Source organism: Empidonax traillii, unplaced genomic scaffold (genome assembly GCF_003031625.1).
Source record: "Empidonax traillii isolate 1590-97213 ecotype Southwest subspecies unplaced genomic scaffold, ASM303162v1 scaffold227:size730986, whole genome shotgun sequence".
Taxonomy (NCBI): Eukaryota; Metazoa; Chordata; class Aves; order Passeriformes; family Tyrannidae; genus Empidonax; species Empidonax traillii.
Window position 1 is genome coordinate 361293 of NW_020955420.1, and position 15574 is coordinate 376866.

A 15574-nucleotide genomic window follows, 5' to 3' on the forward strand; every position below is an offset into this window, starting at 1 on the left:
GGTACAGAGGGCAAGAAAACCACTCCTACTCCTGCAGCAGCATCCTACTTCAGCCAGCCTGCTTAACTCACTGAACTGCAGAGAACCATCCCCTGCTTTCTGCTGGGCTGGTTTCATGCCGCTTTCAAGCTTTTGCACCCAGATTATTTTAGGTCAAAAGAACACAGTAAGAACCAAAGGGAAAGCACGTGGATGCTGGGAGCCTGGAGGAGAAGAGTTACATTGACCCGTGGGTTGTGTCTGCATGTTAGCAGACAGATGCAGGTGCCTCAGGGGAGTGGGGAGTTGCTCTCTCAGATCTCCTCACCAGGGAGAGTCAGTCTGGTGTCACCCATAAAGTGAGGAGATTAAAATGGTAATAGCAGCAGAAAGACAGAGAGAAGAAGGCGGGAAGTCTCACCAGGACAAAAATAAGGAAGATTAACTGGAAGGAAGGAGGAAGCCAAGGGGAAACAGATTGAGAGTTGCAGGAGTTCAGTGCCAGCAGATGTTCAAAATCAGATGGGCTGAGGTAGCTCCATAGGGAAATGAGGGTTGGAAGGGAAATGCATAGGAGAATGGCAGGAACCCAGAGGGAATTGCTGCCAGGTTAGAAAAGGGAGCAGGTTGTGCTGACAGGGTTCTCTTAAGCTGCTTTCCCCCCATTCTGTCAGTCTGATTTGTTTATTTTGACCTGGAATTTTCCAAGTCATTCTATGGTAAGGTTTAAAGCAGAAAGAAGGGATAAACTTGTAGCAGACCCTCAGTTCAGCAGATATGCAGCTGAAAGCTGCTACACTTGAGCATCGATCACTTTACAGCTACTCATTATCTGTAAATAGATAGATTGTACATAATTTGGAAAATACCAGTGAGCCCTTAACCCTGGTAAAACATTAGCTGAGCGACCAAACCAGACAGACCCTTCCATAAAACCCCTGAGTGTGTAAGGCAGCACACATGGCAGCAGTATAGCAGCCTGCAGCCACTCCATACAAGAGTAATACTAGAAGGAAAGGAATTTGATTTGTTTTTGAAACCTCAAGGCTGATGCAATACATATTTATGGAGGGTAAATGTACTTCCTTGCCTTTGTTTCACTGACAAACACGCAGATTGTGCAAGGTGGATGCTCACTGATCATCCTCTCTCACACACTGGAAGGACTGGAAACCACTGCTGCTTGAAAGTTTTCTTTCTGTCAAACTCCAACTCCTTTTGCATGATAATAATTTTGAATAGCCTATTTCCCATGCTTGAACCAGGGAGATCTAAGTGAAGAGAGCTGTGGAATCCAAAGATCATACAGCAATTTTTTTTCTTCTTTTCAAATACAAATTTATAATCTTTATTATAAACTGAAATTCACTAACTATCTAGAACTATTTATTCCTCCTTCTATGAATCATTCATTATGTAGTTCAGTTGTTACAACAATATTGTGGTAACTTCACCTTTAAACACTCTTCACATTAAAAGGAAGGAGGCAGAAGTCTTCTTTTATTCTCCCTTCTGGGCTCACCTTTAATACTTGGGTCTAAAATTAGAAAACATTTTCCCATTCTGAATACCTGGTACAACTTCAACTGTACTATCATGTCATGTTATGAAAGGGTTTTAGGTACAGAACTTCCCAGAATAGTTGTTAACTATGTTTTACAGGATGAAAAAAGTGAGACAAGAGAGATAATTTGAAATGATATAACAGCCAGTGGGAAAAAAATTGTCCAAACAAGAATTATTCAAAATTATGTTCAGATTCTGCATGAAAATCAGAAACACTGAGAAAGATCTAGGATCAAAGCAAGTTATGCTATTTAGACCCCCTAAATTTACACATTCTTAAAAGCAAGGCCAAAGCTGATATTTCTTTTGAGCTCTTTTCATTTACAGGATAGATGTAACCCAGGCAGTATTAATTTTCACAGCACTGCATGGAAATCGTGATCAACCGTATCTTCCATGAGGAGTTTCTCTGATGAATTAGCCACAAATATATTTTTATTTCTCAGCACTCTGTACCTCTTGTGCCCAGTACATGAATCTCAAATTCCATCACCTTTGTATTTTTAAACAAGTGCTCAAATGGTTTTTCACATTCTGAAAGTAATATAAGTAACAAGTGACACAACTTTACTGCATAAAAGTTGGAAAATCAAACTTTGATGAATTCTGGAAGTCTAAAGATAAGGTACCTTTTTTGTGATTTTCATTCTGAAACAAATTTTTTTTTTAAGTACCAATTTATCAAAAGAAAATTACTGGCCAAGGTTGTTCTTGTGGATAAGACAATGAGGAAGTCTGTAACGTATTCTTTAAATGCTCTTAAAAAAGACCCCCAAAGTGTCCAAGCCTTGATTCTCCATTGCTAAAGTGAGAATTATGTTACTTTATTTCTTCCATTCTTAACCTTTCTGGCCTACTTGGAATATAAATCATCAAGAAGTAGGAATTGCCTTATGGGATCAAAGACATCAAATGCAATGCCTCCCCTCTGGCAGTGACTAAGATCTTCATAAGACAGTAGAAGATACTCCAGGGAAAGTGGTAGCATAATCTATCCTTATGAAGGTTCATTTTAATCCCTAGAAATTAGAGGTTGACCTAAACCAGGAAGCATGAAGTTTTGTATCTGGACAAGTTTATTTTAGGTAATATAAGATGCTCTTGTTATATATATCTATACTAAATCCTCTTCTAAATGTTGCTAAATAATGAGAGAATGCATTCTGCTCGATGATTCTCAATGTCTGCCTGAATTATTTCTGAGTTATGGTGCACGATTATGGCTAGGAGATTCAGTTATTCACGAGAAGAAAAATAGTAGTGGGGAAGCAAATAGGCAGGAGAGGGAAAAAAGGATTCTTTCATATAGTTTTAAACTTCCTTTTTCTTTGTATGCTGGCAAGTATTTAGTCATTAAAGAAAATGTTGACTTATGCATTTTGCAGAGGAGTTCTTTGCTAAACTATACCAAACAAATGAGTCGGCTCTTTTGTATCCTCTTTCTAATTTGAGATGACTCTGGGACAGCTTTGCTTTAGGAAAAAACAGGAAGTTTGGGGATTCCTTTCCTCTGAATTTGATGTTTTCAGTTTCTAAAACAGTCTGGATGAAGAATAAAACACCACTCTTACTCTGTGTGACTTTGTTCTGCCTTCATTTTGTCTCTACAAGCTCTTAGGGTCAGTGTCAGGACCCTAATTATTCACCCCATGTTTGGGACTGCAATGTAGGCATCTTTCTAGGTACAAACCCCAAGTGAGGAAAACAGGTCTAACCTCTTCTCTCCCTCAGACAATGTTAAGCAAATCGAAGCCTTGTTTTTTTCTCAAGAATTGAGCCTCTTCAAAAACCTGTTTATGTGAGTAAAGTCTGCTTGGTTTTGTTGCTTCCTGCCCCCTGGAAGGAGCCAGGAGCTGATTTAGGTACTGGCAGAGCCCATGTCATCAATGGCTCAGTACTGACGGCTGCTGCACCCCCAGGCACAGCATAGGGATGGGAATGCACTCCCTGCGGCCACGCACAGAGATGAGGAAAAGCAATTTCAATCCATAGCATAAGGCTTACAAAATAAATTGCTCTGCACCACCCCAGATAATTTGCAGGGTATTAAATGGAATCCTTTTAACAGAAAACGCTTGCATCCAAGAAAGGGCAGCAAAGTGAGGCTGTAGGACTGGGGGAATTGCCAGCCTTGCTTACTGGTACCGCAGGACAAAGATAAACTTTAAATGAATTCAGCAATTGAAATGAGGGCCAGGTGAAAGCACCACTGGGAGAAGGAGGGCATCTCCTATTGAGCATTCATCCAGGTCTCAATTTATTCCTCATTACACTGTCTGGAAAAGGACTGTCTGAAGAAGCAGCAGCAGCTTGAATGTCAGTGCCACTCAGTCAGCCCAAGCTGTTCCCTGTTTGCCCCAGCCCTGAGTTTCACAGGGGCAGCTGGCAGACTGGGAAACAGCTCTTGCTCTGCCCATCACCAGGGCAAGGTGGAGGGGTGCCACCCTCAAGAGACGCAGCGGGAGAAGATGGATCTGTCAGAGCTCCTTACTGCAAGCCAAGGGCAGTGAAAAATGGAGAGGAGGGGGAATTGCCCTGTGAAGGGTTGGTGGAAGTATTACATAATTGTATTGGATTAATGTGCATTGCGAAATTAAGTAGTTAAATATTCAAAGAACCAGAGAAAACAGGGGAGGAATAATGGCATAATGCAGAATCATAGACTTGGCTAAAGTGGCAAGGCACCTTTGCAGATCAAGAGCAGGTTATTCAGGAACACTTCCAGTCAGGTGCTTACCTAGCCCAATGACACTGCAATCTCTGCTGCAGTGTCTGAGGAGTTTTAAACTGGCTGTTCTGGGTAATATTGCAGTGTGCAGAGAAAATATCCTGGATATTAATCTTCCAGAAGCTGCTTCACCCATGCCTATATACACCTCAGTGACTGCTGCATAGAAACATCCTGGAAGACCTCTGGTCTTTTATGGACAGGCCAGGGTCATCACTTCCATTGGGAGCCTGACAAGGTTAGAGCCAAAAATGAAAGACCTTTCCAAAATGATATTTTAAAAGTAGTCTATTGATTTGGTTTGGCCTATTGTGAAACATTAACAATTATTTTGGTTTGTTCAAAACCCTAGACATAATCACTGTTACAGAGACTTATTTTTATTTTGTTTCTATAAATGTTATAATCCACAATTCAAACATGTAAAAGGAAGAGCAATGTTAGAAATAAGTTATTGGAATATTTTACGTTTCCTTAATGTAATTTTTAATGAAACTGGCATAATTCTTTAGCAGGGGAAAATTTGACTAGAGATACTTTTAAAACTTCTGTTTAAAAGTGCTCAGCAAATTGTAGCTCCATTTTTGCCCTGAGTGGGAAAAGTCTCTGACAAAGGACAGGATTGCATTTCCATTAAAATCTTAAAATCCAATTTATATTCTTTGGTCAGTCTAGATTCACCCGTATTTCATTTGGATTTCTTCCTGAACGAAAGGTGCAAAATCTAAGTTCAGTTTGGATTTTTGAAAGAGTTAACAAAAGCATAAGTACAGTTGAGTACAGCAGCTCTCCCGTGAGAAAAAAAAGAAATAAAATGTTTAGTGAATATCTTTCCCATGTGAATTAAAATGAAGATATATGTAAAACTGCTTTTAGTATGCAAACTCATAAATTCAAAAGGAAATTGTTGGGGATCTGAGCAGTTTTCACACATACTGATTTCAATAAAAATTTAAAAGACTCAGGGGAAAACACTATCATGCCCTCAAATAAACTGTTTTAAAACTTCTTGGGCTTGTATTCTGAGCACAGTTCAGAGCATTTTATATGGGATGCAAAATGGGTGGTGTCTGCTGCTGGCATCCTACTGCCAGGGACTTGCTAGTAGAACTAAACCACATCATGCAAAGAGACCCTGGGATAGCTCCAGTGTTCACTTTTTAGGGGAAAAAACTATGGAGTCTCCACCCTGATATCTTTCCAATCTTTTTTTTTTTTGCAGCATTTCACAGAGTACTCTGTTCACAGTGGTAGAATTCAGCCTATGTAAAGGGTAAGAGAAACCACATCTTTAAATATGCTTTAAGCTTTCTGTACAGTTTACATGCAATACAAGAGGTTAAAGACCCTTAGAGAAAATATCTTTGTCATCTAGCTAGTTTGCTAAGAGATAAGATTACTAGGACAAATAGGACAATACCAACCACACATTAAGGATATGATTCTCAACGGCCTTAGCAAACTTAAGCAAATCTTTTTCAGCAGTCTGACACCATAAATGAAGTGTCTGAGATGGTATCTCCAGCATTTGAAAGAGCAACTCTGACACATACTTTGATTAGGGAAGCTGACATTTCTGTTAAAGTTCAGCAAGTCACAGAATCCTCTTAACATATGGCCAAATATTGCAATGTTTTCTTCTGAAAAAGGTGAGTGTGATTGCAGATCTCATAACTTTTGAAGGCAAACCCAAAACTTATCGCATCTGATTCACTTCTTCATTCTCAGCAAAACAAAAAAAGATAGGGAGACAGATAAAATACCAAAGAAGAATAATGATAATAATAAATCCCACATATGCTTTGAAGAAGTAGAGAAGACAAGAAAGCAATGTAAATTTTGCTATTATACAAATATTATGGTACTGAAATTGCTGAGATAGAAGTTGAAGTGTATTTGGGGTGATATTATCACTGTTCTGGTTTGATGACAAAGAAGCTTTAAACGTGGAGATGGGACTTGAGCCATAGTGTGAGATTTAGCAGCCAGTTTTCCCCATGGCTCAGATTACTTCTGTTCATATCTCAAGATTTGGATGTCCAAAAAATTCCTGCAAATTTAGAACATATGGAGTATCAACTAAGCTAGAAATCCCACCACCATAGAGCATTCGGAAAGGTTTCAGTGTCGCTGTGTTGTGACCAGATTGGTATACTGACAGATTAACCATCACAGGATTGGATTAAACCAGAAAGTAGAATGCAAATTCTTTTATGTAGACACCTTAAAGGATTTAGATTTTATTCAGTTCCAGGTCCAAGTAAAGGATCTGGTCAATGTATAGTTATTTAAAGCAATTTACACAGTTCTTTTTTTTTATTATTATTTATTTTTTTTATTTTATTTTTTACTTTATTTTGTTTTTAATCTATCCAACAACATAAAATAAGATCTCTGTAGGAAATAAAAAACAGCATTGAAGTGTTCCATAAGCAGTAAGCATTTACGCAGGGCTTGCAAATGGTGTAGCTTGAAAAGGAGAATGCTCCATTTATACTATTCACTAGCAGTTTATGCAAGCTGTCTATATAACTGCACATCCTAAATCATGAGAATAAGGACCAACCTTCAGAATTGTTTAAAAGCTTTACATCTGATCTTATTGAAATAAATATACTGGAAACAACAGATTCAAGGAACAGTGCAAAATCTATAAAGTTTTCATAAAGAAACCATTGTGAAGGTGTGCCAATAGAACAACTGCTTCATGTTATATTACAAATGCTTATTTTTGGTGTTTTTTTGTTGCTGTTTTTTTTTTAATTTAAAATTCAGTTTATCCAGTGTCTTCTCCATTTAAATAGAATGCAGGAATTGTTTCCTGAGATGTAAAGCGGAAACTTTCAAAGAAATACTAAAAACCTAATCAAGATTAGGTGTCAGTCTGAGATGTGGCTGGCTTTTTTATTGGGATTTAACTGCATTCTTTGCCATCTCAGCTGCATTACCAGACTTGCTGCTCGCAACATTTTCACTTTAGATACCATATGGAACCTGGAAATAGAGACAACATAAAAACCAGAACAAAGGACCCTGAAAATTAAAAATTTCTCATGATTTCAGATTAAGAAAAAAGGTTTGGCCTCTTTTTTGATGATTCTTAAACCAAAGTGTCTGTCAGGATGTAGGTCTTGGAGGAGGACTACCCAGGTAATCCAGCAATGGAGGCCAGAGCTCCATTGCACAAACACTTTACATATATTTTGCTATTTTCTGGAAAACTCAGAGCTGTGTAATCCTAATCTCTGGGGATATTCTATCAAAATTTTTTGAGTGGATGCTGTAAATACTAACCATAAAGGGAATTGTCATTTTTGCCTCTGTTCTTTCTGTTTCCCAATATTGCTCTCAGTGTCAGGATTCCCATTGGAAAATCAGAGGATGAATCCCGGACAAGGCAGAAAGGGGAGCCACAAAGGCAAAGAGCCTCTTCTTTCTCTTGTGTACTCACCCACAGACCATCCTTTAACAAGAAGATAAAGTTTCAGCATTCAAGGGAAACAAATGCTCCCTGTAATTTTCTGAGAGTAACAACTAACTGTCTGCAAACATGTGAAACACAATGATAACATCTTTTGATCATCACACCACAAAACATAAAATACCTTGCACTCTCTGTAATTTATTACCTTCAGATTTTTTTTTGGAAACAAGTGTTATGTGAAAGATCCTAGACTGGCAGACCTTCAAAGAAAGTTCTCAACACAGGAGTCACGGCTCACCCCCTCGTTTCCCCTCCCAGGCCCTGACACCGATCATCCCACTGGCCTTGCTGATGAAACTGCTCACAGGGAAGGGGCAGGGCAGGGAATTAACACCCAGCCTCAGCGTGGGCCTGATGATGCTCCTGGTGAGGGCGGTGACTTGTTCCTTGGATAAAAAAGGTATGTCACCCAAAACTCATGGGCTTACCTTTCTAAAGTTCTGCACAGAACAGGACACCTCTGAAGGGTGTTATGAGAAATCTTTAACTGCCCCTTAAGACCAGGGCTAATGACAAGACTTAAATTTCTTTCCTAGAATGTTTGGTGTCATATTGATTTTGACTCTTGGAATTATTTTTATAAATTCAGATGTTGATCGGTCTCTCCGAGACAAGTTCAGAATCAAATTTAGAAGGGCTCTGGAGAACCAGCAGTAAAGGAATCCCAGTTCTCCTCAGTTGTACTCTGGGGAATTCTGGGAAGGAAGTGAGACTACCAACTGCTCCTGATTCTTCCATATAGGGGACAAACACTTTGAAAGGAATAATGACACAGACAAAGAGGACTGCAAGAGTACAAAGGGAATGTAAATGCAGGATATTTTTGGGGGAGGGATCACTTCATGAAGCATTCAGGATTTGGCTTTAGTTCCTAATGATGTTTTGCCTCCATAGTAATCTCCTGATGGAGGTTCCTAAGCCTATTTCATATGAGACGCCATGCAGGTGCTCTGATGGCTTTGACTTCAACCTCTTTCTTGTACCAGAGATCTGTGGGACATTCTTGGCATGATCTATCTGGCTAGTGTGCCGCGAACAGGACGGATGTCCTTCTCAAGTTCTCTGTTGCAAATGAACTGTGATCTGGCGATTTCTAGAGCTTGGGAGTAAGTCAATAATACAACCACTTCTTCCAGTCCTCAGATGCTATTTCAGACTAATGCGCATAGGAAGCTAAACTTCCTCCATTAGCTTTGTACATGCAGAGGAATGCAAGCAAGAAAATCAAGTAGAAATGGAAATATTATTTCCAAGAACAAGGAAAAAGGGCCTGGGAGCATGTCCTCTGCTCACAGAAATGTGGTCAGTATGGACTGACTCCAGCACTGAATTTTTTGGTGCCTTTAGATGAGGGGAATTTTCAAGGGCAATGGAAAGGCGGCCAAAGTAACAGGCCAAAGTCTTATTCAGAGGAAACTCCCCCTAAGCTCATTGGGAGTTTCCCTTGAGAAAGGGCAGCAAGGTTTAGCTCATAAACCCTGCATATGGATTCAGCAAAAAAGGGATTTGTCTATTCAGATTGAAAGAAAAAAGTTTATTCTCTTATGAACAAACTATACATATGGACCTTGTTAATTACTGGGGGTTCCATAGCATTTATCTGTTCACCAGCATATTTATTTCTCCTAACATCTAATGTACCTTTGACCTTTAATATAGTATCAATATTAAACAAACAAACCAATAAAATAGCATGGTTACCAGAAGTTATGAGTTTCTCTTGTATTGTCAGAATACTCTCTTAGCAGTCTCACTCATTTCCTGTCAGGAGAGTTTGGCACTCAGTCTGCAGTACATAAACAAGCCCAGGAGCTGGCTCGAGCCAGACATTTTGCACAGCTAACTGCAGAAGATGCTTTAGAATAAAGAAAATATAATTGTCCCCAAAGGGGTCTCTTTTTTGGGTGTCCTATATCTCTTTGGTTGGCTTTTTAAACATCTCTCTCTGTCTTTCTGGATAAACAGCCAAACAAAAGCAGTGAGAGGGCTTATTATTTTGTTCTGCATTTCAAATGAATTGTTCAATTGACAGCAAAGAAAATTTCCTGATATGCATGTTATTTTTCCTGATGCATATGAGGTACTGAAATTGTCCCTCTTTTGCAGGTAGTGAAAGGAGGTTGGGGTGCAGTTCCTTGGGGAGATACATGCATTAGCTCAGGAGTGAGGAAAGTCCATCTCCAAATTAATATTTGCCATTAGCAGAACATTGTGTCTATATTGCTTGGGGATTTGAGGTACGTGTTGCAGGGAGAACTTGTGAATCTCTGCTCCACAGCACACCATTCTGCCCTGTGGATATACCCATGCCAATATCTGAGCCTGAGTCAGAAAAACAGAAAGAATTTTGCTCCAATAGCTTTTTCTCTTGAGCCTTAACCACAGAATAATCCTTTCTTCCCTATAAACTTTTGTCTTTAATTGCCTTTTTGGGACTCTTCTCCATCTACTTGTTATTCGTGTGAAATGATTCTGCCTTTTTCTTCTGTGTTGTACTTCAGACCTACTTTGCCTTTTCTGGGTTGGCCTTTAAGTAATTTGATTTTAATGCTGATACTGCATTAGTGATCAATCAAACCTTTGCCAAGAGCACACACTAAATAAATAAATAAATACCCCCTCCGGTATATTTTGATGTGCCTTTGAAAGGAGGAAAATTCCTTTCACATGGCCTCTTGTCCCTAGAAATCTACAAGTTTCTTTGTCTTGGCAAATGGCCAAGCAGCACCGTGATGTACCATTTTTCTTGGCCAGTGTTTTTAGGTCTTTTGAAACCAGACCAAGTGTTCACATGGTATTTCTTCATTTAACAGCTGCAAGACAGTGACCGCAGCTGCATGTGCAGTAAAACACAGCTTCCATCTATAGTAAGGGACGTTGTATTGTGTTTTTTTTCCTGAGATAGCTGACTAAACGAATTCAAAATCAGGACTGATACAAGCAGTGCTGTGGCTTCCTAGAAAGCCATTTTACTCTACCTATAAAGCTTCGGAAAGCAGAGCCAGAGAGGGGCCTCTGCAGGGTGATTGTGTATACACAATGCTAATCTTCTACGAGCATAGGACCAAATTAGCATCTCCCTAGGTGAATGCCATGCAAGTGGACTGAATCCGAACATCTGTAGCCCACCTGGCAGCAATCTTTGGGAGCCCACACTGCTTGGTGCCTCCCCTCAGACCAATCCAAGTCTCTTGAGGTTGCAGACACCGCTGTTTAAATTGACTCTGTTTGGAGTGGTTCCTTACATCATTTCATTTCATAAGCTGCTAACTAAACTATTTGTGAGATTGGCCTAAGTTGCTTGCTGACAAAATGCAATGATGCTCATAAATATGGGGAAAAAGAGAAGGGGAAAAAAACCATCAAAACACAGTTCATGTGTAAGGCAAAGTCAGCCAGGAAACATTTATGACAGGTCCTGAATGATCAGATGTTCTGGAAGTGGAAAGGAGGAACAAATGTTTCCCTGACTGCTTGTGAGGGGTTTTTGTGGTGTTCCAGTGAGGAGTGGTGAGGTTTATGTGGGGTTAAGATATCTGGAACTAAGCCTGGTAGGATGAAAAGATTCTGCCCATGCTTAAAGAGAGACCATGCATCTGTGCACTAAAACATGCTGGTTTAAGGCCATAATAATAATATTATAAACCTATCATTTGTGTTTTGAACATGAACTGAGAATGGAACAAACCCATTTTAGAGGCCACAATAGGAATAGTACCCCAAAGTTTCTCAGGAAAAACTCCCAAGGAGTTTAAGGTTTTTTCCAGGTTTGGGATGTTGGTCAGTTAGGTGGATGTGGCTCCTGGATAGATTTACTTAGATACAAGGGTGTGTGTTGGCTTTTTATCCTTTTGTTTAGGAATTGCAATTGTGAGAACAGAATTCCTACCCAAGAGGTCATTTAAACTACACACAGTAAGAAATAGAGAGACGGGGCAAACTGACAAAGACTGCAGGAGATAACACCTTAGGTCAGCAAAGCAATCCCACTTTTCCCTTTCTCCAATTTATTTTCCTTTTTTGTTCTTGTAGAAAGCAGTGGCTCGAGGCAAGCAAGCATCGGGAATGTGGCTCCCCTACTGAGGTCAAACCTAGGCGAGGCAGGGCAGTGGGACAGGCAAGTCTATGAGGGATTTCCACTCTGCTGTGTGAGGCAAAGCACTGGCAGTGACAGGCAAGGCAGCTGAAATCGCCATTGGGGCGGGGGAGGGTGGGTCACCAGGGAAGAGAGCAGAGCAGTCACTGCAGACCACCCTGGCCTCGGTGTGACAACGGGACCCTGGGGAGCAGTTAGTGTTTCCTGCCCCTGAAACTCTCCTGGAGGTCCCTTTCCTTTAGGGTCTCTGAGGTGTGCGTCTCATGGCTCTCAGCCACGGAAAGATTTGGGCACATGGCTTGTAAGGTCAAAAGGAATGGCCACCCTTGTAGCAAAAATGAAGCTCATCTGTGTTTATTGAATTCTTTTGGCATGTTTTTTTTTCCACAGAGGAGAAGCCTTCACACACTGTCTGCTGTCCCAGAGCAGGACATGGAACACTCGCTTGGGTCCTCCTACAAACACTCCGTATTCCCCTCTCTTGGTTATTTTTGCACTTATGGTTTTGCAACATTGTCTTAAGAGCAATGAATGTACAAAAATTAAAGGAAAAAGGATTTCATTTTCTACTAAGGATTTAGTTTACAAAACACATTCAAAGGTTTGCTAACAATTTCATGAGCATTTAAGGTTGTAAGCAGTCCAATGGGTCAACAAGTTGCTTTTATCCATCCCTAACAAGAACACCTCATATTGGCATGTTTACATCCAGCTGTGGCATTGTGCCTATTAAGTATTCAGACATTATTAATAATTAATTAACCCTTTACAAACCACTTAGATGGGGAATCTCTCTCTAAAGTGGAAATAGAAGCTGAGCAGACAGGTGCTTGTCAAAGAGGCTATTAGGCAACATCCTTCCTGTCTGAAAAAAACTCACACTAATAAACTAACCTATGCATTGAGGTAAATTCTGTTCCATTTTTATCTGGAGTTTTCCTTTGTGAATTCAATTTCTTCTTTGGCTCTTTCTCTGTTTACACAAAAGAGATTTCAAGTATTCTAAGGGATTAGGGCTGTATTTTCTATGAAAGTATTTTCTACCTATGTCACTCATTAATTAACCAATCCTATATGGCCTATTCTCCTCAAGACATACCAGGAATTATACACATGCACTCAGGGGTGAGTGGACTGTAATGATTTCCCCATGTAAGGCTACCAATATGTTTGTTATTGAAATGTGCTTCTATACAAAAACCCTGGGGGAAAAATATGTGTGCAAGTTGGATGAGTGGCTTTGCTGGAAGTTCTGTAGCCATGAACAGATTGAATATGTTTTAGGGGTTTATAGAATCATAGAATCACAGGACAGTTCGGGCTGGAAGAGAACTTTAAAGATCATTTAGTTCCAACACCATCATCTTTCACAATATTAGATTGTTCAATTAGATTCAATTAGGTTGTTCAATTGTCTATGCTGCCCTTGAACACATGCCCCAGGCATGGGGCATCCACAGCTTCTCTGGGCAACCTGTTCCAGTGTGTCATCACCCTTATAGAAAAGAATTTCTTCCTTATAGCTAAACTAAATCTACCCCTTTTTTGCCTTAAAACTGTTACCCCTTTTCCTATCGCTACAGGCTCCACAAAAAGCCTATATCCATTTTTTATGAGCTCCTGTAAGTATTGAAAGGCATCCCCAGAGCCTTCTCTTCACCAGGCTGAACAACCCCAACTATCTCAGCCTGTCTTGATAGAAGTGTTCTACCCCTCTGATCATTTTTGTGTCCCTCCTCTGAACCTGCTCTAACAGGTCCGTGTCTCTCTAGAGATCACGGAAGTCACAGGTGTGCCTTCCAGTGACCAAGGCTTTGGTTTCATCATCCGCATCAAACCTAGGCAGGTTATAATTGTTCATACCTGTCCTCATAAGCTCCAGTGGAAGGATCTCTCTCCTCTTCTCCCTGGCAGGCTTCCATAGCCTGCTGTTACAACCTGCCTCTGAAGGAGGGTAACTGAGGTTCCTGTTAATAAATTCCTTGGGGTGAATTAGTGTGAAATGACACTGAATGACCAGTGTGTATATGAGGGAAATTTATTTTAAAACTATTTAATTGCAGTGGAAAAGAGGTATATGGCCATTTTGGTTCTTTTCTAAGAAAATATAAAAATATCACAAAGAAAATAATTCAGGAAAAGAAAGAAGGAAAGAGTAAAAGTAGACAGTGGAGAGGAAAGAAAGATACTACCACTTGTGGATCCTGCAATGAGACTTGCTTGTTGCTATTTTGCTGTAGTAATGGTTGCAGTCTTGATCCACTGGGGGTGGGGGCCCATGAAACAAAGATTTTGTCAGGTTATATACGTTCAAATTAGCCTGGGAATGCACAGATCCCTCCACAGGGAGGGAATTCTTTGTTTCTGATGCTACACTACGAGGCACGCATAGTCTTCTGATGGAGAGTTCTTAAAAAGAGTCAGTGGTGCTTTGGGGTCATTAGTGGTCCATATTCAACCTTGCTTCCTGTGACAGTGCAGCTGTGTCTTATGATGAAAAAGAGGGAAGTTTTCATCAAAAAAGCTCTCCTCCGTAGGATCTACTTCTTACCAGCCATTGCCTCTAGTTGGTTTGCAACAGCTTGTTTAAGACATCATGTTCCCAATTGTCCTGGATGCAATCAACCAAGGAGCAACTGAGTGGTTAAGTTGCCACACCTGCCAGTGGCAGAAAGGGGATAAGTATACATGATTTACAGTAACTTCTAATGGAATTCACCTGATGGCTTAAAAATCTTTCTATGTAATATTATTAGTTCCTACTGACTCCTAAATAACATTTTTTTCTAGTTAAAAAACACCAACATATGAACTAGGAGGCACTGAAGTGACTTGCTGAGTTGCACAATTGAAAGGCATTAGTGACAGCACGCTCAGGGGATTCACTATGGAGGTTTCATAAATGTAAAATAAAGCACCTGCTTCTGTGTTGAGTCCTTCTCTATTTCTGTGCCACTGAATGCTCTTTTGAAACCAAAGATATTGATATATTCTATGCTGCAGGGGAATCAATAAAAACTTTAATCGCAAAATTAAATAAACCCAAATCTACTGACATAACATGCTAACGCTTTTGGAAGGAGCAGCATGACATTTTCTGGTTCTTCTGCAACTGTTTAAAGAACTGCAATTGTTTAAAGAAAAAAAATCAAATAGAAGCTTATGGGCTATTATGACAGGGAATGAGGACCTTCCCATCATTTTAAGTTGACATCTCAGTGGGCTTTAGTGCAGTTACACAGGAATAGCAAGGCATATATTCTTCAGTGATGCAAGTGTTTTTGACAGAAGGAATTTGTTAGCTCTTAGATCCATCTTCATCACTGTCTCTGAACTTCCTTAAAAAGTTTGTGCCACCATCCTATCCTCTTCATCACTTACACGTTTCCCAGGCCTACTCATGAAAAGCAGGAATATGAAGGTAGGGACATGTCTGTGAAGTAGTAAGATAATCTCTATAACCTCTGTAAAGGGGCCCACCTGAATCACACATCCATGGATATACAACTGAATTTTCTACGTGGTATCAGGCAAAATTAATCTAGGAATTAGTTTTGTCAATTCTCAGGTAGAATTGTGCAGAATGACACTAAGCAAACATAAAACTTAAAAATCTTTATTTGTAAAAAGCTTTAAAAATTCTTGTATGTGTAAAACACTTAAAGCTAAAGGTTTCTTCAGAAAAGCTACCTGTTTTGAAATTTTTCCCTTCCCCTGAAAA